Raw genomic sequence first — 7726 nt, 5'->3', positions numbered from 1 at the left:
TATGAAATACATGTTTATTATCGGGTCACATTATATAAATGAAACAATGATGACAGTTTATAACAAGTGAATGAAATGGTGTTTGGCGATTAGGCCCAGGTTTGGTAGGATGTCATTCGGGAAGGGAAGAACCTTTTCCGATGAACCCCCCCCGGGTCTAGACACTGGTGGTGGTGATAAGTGGTTAGGTCCGGTTGGAAGGGAGAAGGTTGAGCTTGGCCCTGAGTTGGAAGCAGGAGGCGAAGGGGTGGAGGAGGGTTGCGCGTTGACACCTGGAAGACAGCTGATGGAAAAGGGGAGAGCATATATAGAGGGATTAACAGGTGCGATAATTAGGCTTGTGAATGGAGGGAAGTGATAGGTTAGCTTGAGGAGTGGCGCTCCCCATCATTTAGTGAAGGGAGCGAGTATTGCCATGACGTGCAATATGAAGTGATAGGTCTTCCTGCCTGAACTTGCGCTGAGCTTCATTTCAATCAGGAGAGACGTATGTATGAAATACATGTTTATTATCGGGTCACATTATATAAATGAAACAATGATGACAGTTTATAACAAGTGAATGAAATGGTGTTTGGCGATTAGGCCCAGGTTTGGTAGGATGTCATTCGGGAAGGGAAGAACCGTTTCCGATGAACCCCCAAAAGAAGTGAAAGTATGAAGTACTGAACGTGATGAAATCTTACCTTGTGGGATGCAGTGGAAATCTATGGATGAAATGAGAGGTTAATACATGTGGGGATTTAGACATACTGATGCCTCCTAGGCATCCTCCCTGGACGTACAGGGCTTCCTGGACGTACGGGGCATCCCGGACATATGGGGCAACCTGACTTCGCAGGGACACATTTTATACAGACCCGAAGGTTACAACCTGGACGTACAGGGTTAGACATGCAAGGATAAATATGAGCCGCGGGGCGAATATACGTGCTGACATGCTAAGAACCACCACCAGTTATATGAATACGTACCAATTTTAAGGTTGGAGAGACCTTTGGATAGCCAGCACGGCACTGAGGTTCGGACGAATGTAGGATGAGAAGCGGTTGTTGTAGGGAAGTGGAACAATTACCTTGATTGCGGCAGGTTTGCTGCACCTATCCTGAACGAGCCCTGAAATGCTCTTAAGACACCACCACCAGTTATATGCATGTTTACCAGAGGTAAGCTGGAGAGATCTTGGATAGCCGGCACGAGCCGATGCCCGGCGATGAGGGAGATGTAGACAATGTAATGCGGCTGTTAGCTCGAGTACAATGATGCATGAATATCATACCCTGCTTAACATAAGCCATGTGAGCATGAAACCAAATATATGAGTGCAATATGAGCAGCATGAAATAATATTTGCTTAGGTAAATACTGAGACATGACCCATGATATAGGCAGGGCTCAACGCTAACTTTTAAAAGTGGTTGCCAGGCTGGCAACCATGCATCCGCTTTTGGTTGCCAAAACTGAAAATACGGTTGCCCTTTTTTTAGATACCTTATATTTTAAATAATTAAGATGCTATACAGTTATACATCAACTTAATAATGAACATGTGACACAAGAATGTTCAAATGATTTACAATAAGTAATTAACGCACTTATTTGAACCTAAGTGGTAGTAAACTTGTCCACCCTCAATTGCTGGTATACAAAATACCAGTAGTGCTGCTGTTGTCCTGTTCTTCATAGATCCCTCACAAATGAATTGAGCAAGTCACCAGTTTCTTGATCATCCGTTGTCTCCCTTTCAAATGTGGGTTTTCTTGACCTTTGTGCTGACCCCCACCATAGACCCATTGGCCCTTCAGCATTGAAGTCTTGGATTGGCCAGACTAATACATTTCTAATGTTAAATAAATGAAAACCATTCACAGTTAAACATTTGATATTAATTATCGATGCTGTAAATTACCTTTAATATGTCTAACTATATTTAAAATGTGTTACCTTTTTATAGAAGTGATTATAATTGAATGCAACCATTTTTCTATGGTAAAGTTTCGTTTTGCACTTTTATTTTGGTAGTAATAAGATCGGGACTCTTATTTTTGAAGGAACTTTTACCGGAAGTGAATGGAAAACATTCCTCTTTGTTTTTCGTTCGGGTTTTACCTTACGCTCCATCAGTTGAATCACTTTGGACATTCATTTGAGAACTTGAGGTGTTGGCTGAACTTTTTACCACACAGTCAAACAACTTATTTTTGCTTCGCAATTTTGTTGTAAAACAAACACACGGCGCACCGCGCACGCGAGTAAACGTGCATCGCTTTCTGGCTCCGTAATCACGCCAATGCACGTGCAATTTAAGTATCAGGTTCCGACTGGTCACAACAATTAAATATCACTCTTAAAACAAATATGAACATTTATCTATTTTGGGGTGCACGTTTTGCTTTCCTTATTTCTTATGTTAAAAACTGGTTACCACTGATGGCAACCAAAGTACAAGAAGTGGTTGACATTTTTCTGAATGGTTGCCAATGGCAACCTGGCAAACGTTACTGTCGAGCCCTGATATAGGACTAGCTTAATTAGCAGTTTAATTACGCGACGGTGATACGTAGATGCTGATGTGCTGGTTGGGTGATTAGACTGTCTTCTATCATCTTACATTAACTTCTCTTTCTCCCTGAAAGGAACGCCCCCAAAAAAACCACGGATGGGCAGCATCTGTGTTGAAGTTTGAAACTGCGGTACTTACTGATTATTGTGACGGGTAGTAGTTACCCGAACTGCATAACTCCATGCTGTAACGCGTTACACCCGAAGCTGCCTGAAACTCACCTTAACCCTGAACTAAAGGCAACAATGCATAAACGAACTTCTCTCTTTTTCTCTCTCCTTATTCTTCTTCTCTTTCCTCCTCTCTTTTCTTTCTTCCGTTCTTTTCTTTTTCTCTCTCCTTTTTTCTTCGTTCTTCGCTTCTTTTGCTTTTCTCTTCCTTGTTCTTCTTCTTTGCTCTTCTTCTTCTCTCTCTTTTCTTCCTCTCTTTTTCCTCTTCTCTTTTCTTGCCTGTTTTAGCGGTGAGGCGCAGGGAAAGGAGGCAAGCCTGCTGTGCACTGAACCTGCTAGCCGTCTACGCACTTAGTGTCCAGTACTGGCTACTGAGCCGGGAGGAGAAGTAGCTTCGATGGGATGTAGCTTAAGCCCTGCCTGCCTGCAAGAGGGGTTGTAGTTGAAGCCAGAAATGGGTGAAGCTTCGCGAGCAATGAGGGCCCGTTCCGCGTGAAGCGCCGCATTAGAGCGGCCCTGATGCCAGTGATGCTCTCTCTCGACTGAAGGCGTGCGTCAATTGTTTGCCTGAAGTAGCCCCTTTCCATTAAGCCGGAGGAACTTCTGTGGAGCCCGATGTCCTTGTCTTTTCCTTCCGCGCCCGGGTTTGCGGGGTGGCCGGCTAGAACCGCTAGCCAACTGGGGAACGCCGCCTGTAGCTTAATCCGCAAGACTGCGGAGCTGATGAATATATACCTGGAGCTGGGACGAAGCCCTGCTGCTGCTTGCGCGTTGACACCTGGAAGACAGCTGATGGAAAAGGGGAGAGCATATATATATATTAACAGGTGCGATAATTAGGCTTGTGAATGGAGGGGAGTGATAGGTTAGCGTGAGGAGTGGCGCTCCCCATCATTTAGTGAAGGGAGCGAGTATTGCCATGACGTACAATACGAAGTGATAGGTCTTCCTGCCTGAACTTGCGCTGAGCTTCATTTGTTTGCATATCAAACCCACATGCATTTCCAAATGACTTAATTCATAAAAATTTAATTTCTGAAAAAAAATATACAGGATATGGACATATTTGAGGAAACACCTGACCATATAAAACAGTCCAATCCAGAAACAGTGACGCAGCACACAGTCTAATACAATGGTTGCATCGTTATATTAGATCAAGTTATTTCGACAGGTGTTGCTATTATTGTGTTCACACCCCGTTGTAGATGTAGTGTACACCTGTGCTGTAATGCTTCGCTCAGACCAGCAGGGGGAGCTCAGGCTCAAAGAGAAACCTGGCAGTAACAGACTCCCAGCTGCAGGCTGATGTGTTAAACTGCTGAAGGCTTGCAGCTGGTTCAGCGTTGAACCTCAGCCGCCAGTCAAGCATCAAGTAACAGTTTCCCCCACTGCATGTATACACATCTGTTCAACATCTGGAGCCAGTGCACCTCCTTGTGTCACGCTAGACTATATCTGTGTTTTCTTCTAGAATAAAAAAATGCTGGAGGACTATGAGAACATCAGCACAGCACACTCAGCCGTATCTCCGAATCCATTGAACGATGACACAGACACCAGTGAGGATGAATTAGAGATCAATTATTCACAGGCGAACTTCAAGTCAAAGACTCAGAGAGCCGTCAGAGACTTGATCAACTCTGATGAAGAGGAGACGCAGTACTCTCACATCAAAATCTGAGTTTACATTATCTTATCCTGCCTTACAAGGTCAGCTAATTGTTAAATACAGTTTGGATTTCAATGTTTCACTGCTTCTCTCCTTTGATCAGTAAGTACCAAAATGGTGGGCTTAATCCAAACCCATGAAACCTACAATTAAAAAGAAAGACATTGTGTTTACACTTCTGGGTTGTTGGGGAACCATTTTCCAAGCCCACCCCTTTGACCCAGTTGATCAGTTTGTACTGCCCTCTCTGAGCAAAGGCCTGCAACTTTGAGCTTCTGTGCTCTTATGATTTTGTTTCCCTGTTTCTGCCTGTTGGTGTCAGCTGATAGAGATGTTACAATGCTTTGCCTGTTTTATCTTGTTATGCAGAATGTTGATTATTCTCTCAGAACCAGATAAATGGGTCTGGTGTAGAGATCTTCAGAATTGGTCGGGCAACCACTTTGTCAACTTCTTTCTGCAGCACATGTCTTGTGAATTCTCCGGCCATAACTTTATAATAAACCATCAGTGTTTGCCATCAAGTTCCAGCTCTCCCCGTGTCTCACTGTGTTTTCCATTACAATACATTATTTAAAAAAGAGTATTGACATTTACGACGATGGCTTTAATGTTGCAATATTATGCAGAAGAGGCTTGTTTCTGAAATAAACATGTTCAAACAATGTGCCAAATACATATTGATGCATGTCATTATGCTTTTTGTAATCTTTTCACAATTTGTATAACTGCCAACAACATTTCTTAGTTTTTGTATTTTGAAAAATAAATCTATAAAAAAAGCTTGACAAACTATGTCCAGCTGCTGCTTTCACGCTTTGCAAAGGCTTTAAATGTAAAATCATGATGCGAGATAGCGTTCAAATATTAAATATAGTAAAGGTCCTGATTTCAAAGGAAATACGTACAGTTATAATTGATTGTTGGGTAACTACCTGCTATACAGTATGTATTCATTTTATGGTGATTGTGTTTTGCTATGCATCTTATGGACCAAATATGTACAGTAACAAAAGTCCAGAACTAAACTGGAAGCCTTTAAATAGGCTGCCTGCAGAGCAGTTTTTACCCCCGCTGCTGCAGCTTTCTTTGTAGCTCAGCAGGGATCTGCTTGTATGGTGAAGTCCTGTAACAGTTTGAAGCGCATAATTCTGTGTTTCACTACCATTTCCATTAAACGTCAGGCATAAACTTTTCACCACAAATTCTAAGAGACTAAGGTGTCTTTTCTTGTTCCAATTGAGTGTCAGCAACGTTCTCTTCTTCCTCTGCATCTCCTTAGATCGATTGGATCTCATCATACTCAGCGGTCTCTGAGTCCAGGCCTGTCATCTCCTGCAGTTTAGCAGAGTCCACATTGACGTAATGGAGAGGTTTTTCCCCAGCTACTTCTTTCATTTCCAGAGAGGCTTGATTAACATAAACCACATCCACTTCTGAAGAGTTGATCTACAGAAAACAAAATAGTTGCTTTAGTGATGTAGAAAGGAGGTATAGTGCACAATAAGGCCCATTGTTAAACAGAACACTTTTGGGAAGTAGCTTGTTTGCCAGTAACGAGTCGCTAATTGCTTCCTTTTTTTAAAATACCATGTGGGAGAGTGGGGTAAGATGAGCCAGTGGGTAAATTGACCCACCCCCTTTATCTAGTGAACTGTGCACATTTGTTTTCTATATTTCTATTTGGCTGTGATGGAGAGAAGCACACGGTCAATGGGCTAAATAGAGACAGTGGTTCAACAAGAGACAGACAGAGGAGATGGAGAGAGTGGCCACTGATGTCAAGAGTGGAAAATCCATCAGAGCAGCGACAAAAGACAGAAATATTGACAACCCTGCGTAGATACATGAAAAGTAAGGAGGAAAAGGAAAGGAAAACAGTAGGTACAGTGGAACAGCAGAGGCAAAGAGGGTCTTCACAAAGGAGAGAGAAGGAGCTTGCAGACCAAAAACTGGCTGACCAGTTCCATGGCAAACAGCTCAGGTTTAAACTTGAAAAAGTCAATAGGTCAATTTACCCCCAGATGGCTTAATTTAACTCAATTTACCCCTCAGATTGGGCAAGCTAAGCCACAAGACCACTTTTTTTAAAGAAATCATATTTTCATGACCTTTTGTGATATATGCATTAATTTCATTTTGATTGACAGAAGACATCCTGAAGTAAAGGTTGTTGATGTCACTTGACTTTTATCTCGTTTGTCGTTGCCTGGAGGTCAACATAATTAAAATGATGGCTCACCTTACCCCACTCTCCCATACTATGATATTCTTTACATTTTATGGGACACTTTTACTTTTTAAAATGCCGTTTGGTACGTCATACTAAATTATGAGATGTCTTTCTGGCATAATAATATACTATGTTTTTTTTTTTAATTTAAATTAAATACTATACTATGAATTTATTATAACATAATAAACTATGATATTTGACACATTTTTCATTGCATACTATCAATACAAACCGTAAAGACACTGAAATACTTTCAAAAGATTCTAAACTACGACTTTTTCAATTTGACAGGTGACATTTTTACGTTTTTTTTGTCCAAAAACTTAAGTTGGACGATGACCTTTGGGCGCTATTTCTGTCCTTGTTTTATTATTTCATTATTATTATTATTATTATTGATAGGTTTAATTTTTTTCAACTCATGTTTGGCATTCCATATCCTTTCCCTTTTATCCATTGTGTTTTCCTAGAATCCTATTTTTTATTATCTTTGCATTACATTTCTGTTTCTATTTGTATAAACTATGTTTTAAAGCACTTTGTTCTGAATTGTTCTAAATGAAACAATTACAGAACACTGACAAGCTTCACTCCTGAAACTGATTATATAATTATTTTTGAAATATTTTATTGCATACAAAACACATACTTTTTGGGAATTTGTAATGCATGATATAGAATACAATGATTTTGAAAAAAGAACATATATCATGACTTTTAACGATTTATATATTTTGACAAACCATACAATGTTGTTTTGACAAAGTATATTATATTTTTTAGGACTCAGCAAAAACAGCAAAAAGTACATTTAGTTGGGTATGTGAAGCTTCCTGCCAATGTGTGCAAGACATAAACTCACCACATTGGTAGCTATAGGGTTGCAAATCTCCGCCTTTCTCTTGTCGGAGGAAGAGATGACTTTTCCTTTCCTACGACAAACACAAAAAATTGCAAAAGAAAAAAATCGAGTCATTTATGATAATGTTAGAGTTAAGTAGAGTTAACCCCCTGATGACTACCTCAAAATGCATTACAACGAGTTGTCTCTCACCGGTAGTATATTAGCAGCAGCGGCAAACACA

At 40.7% G+C, this 7726-nt stretch overlaps 1 long non-coding RNA gene across 1 annotated transcript; it reads right to left on the bottom strand.

Moving 5' to 3' along the window:
• LOC307046151 lies at positions 1-2687 on the bottom strand. The gene is made up of 2 exons (XR_013810077.1): positions 687-2687; positions 1-283 (listed from the first exon to the last, which is right to left on the bottom strand). It is a non-coding gene; the product is annotated as an uncharacterized lncRNA (long non-coding RNA).
• Positions 2688-7726: the final 5039 nt, after the last annotated feature.

Source organism: Notothenia rossii, assembly GCF_949606895.1.
Source record: "Notothenia rossii genome assembly, chromosome: 7".
NCBI classification, from domain to species: Eukaryota; Metazoa; Chordata; class Actinopteri; order Perciformes; family Nototheniidae; genus Notothenia; species Notothenia rossii.
Note: the sequence above shows the minus strand (reverse complement) of the source record. Positions and strands in the feature narration are given on the sequence as shown.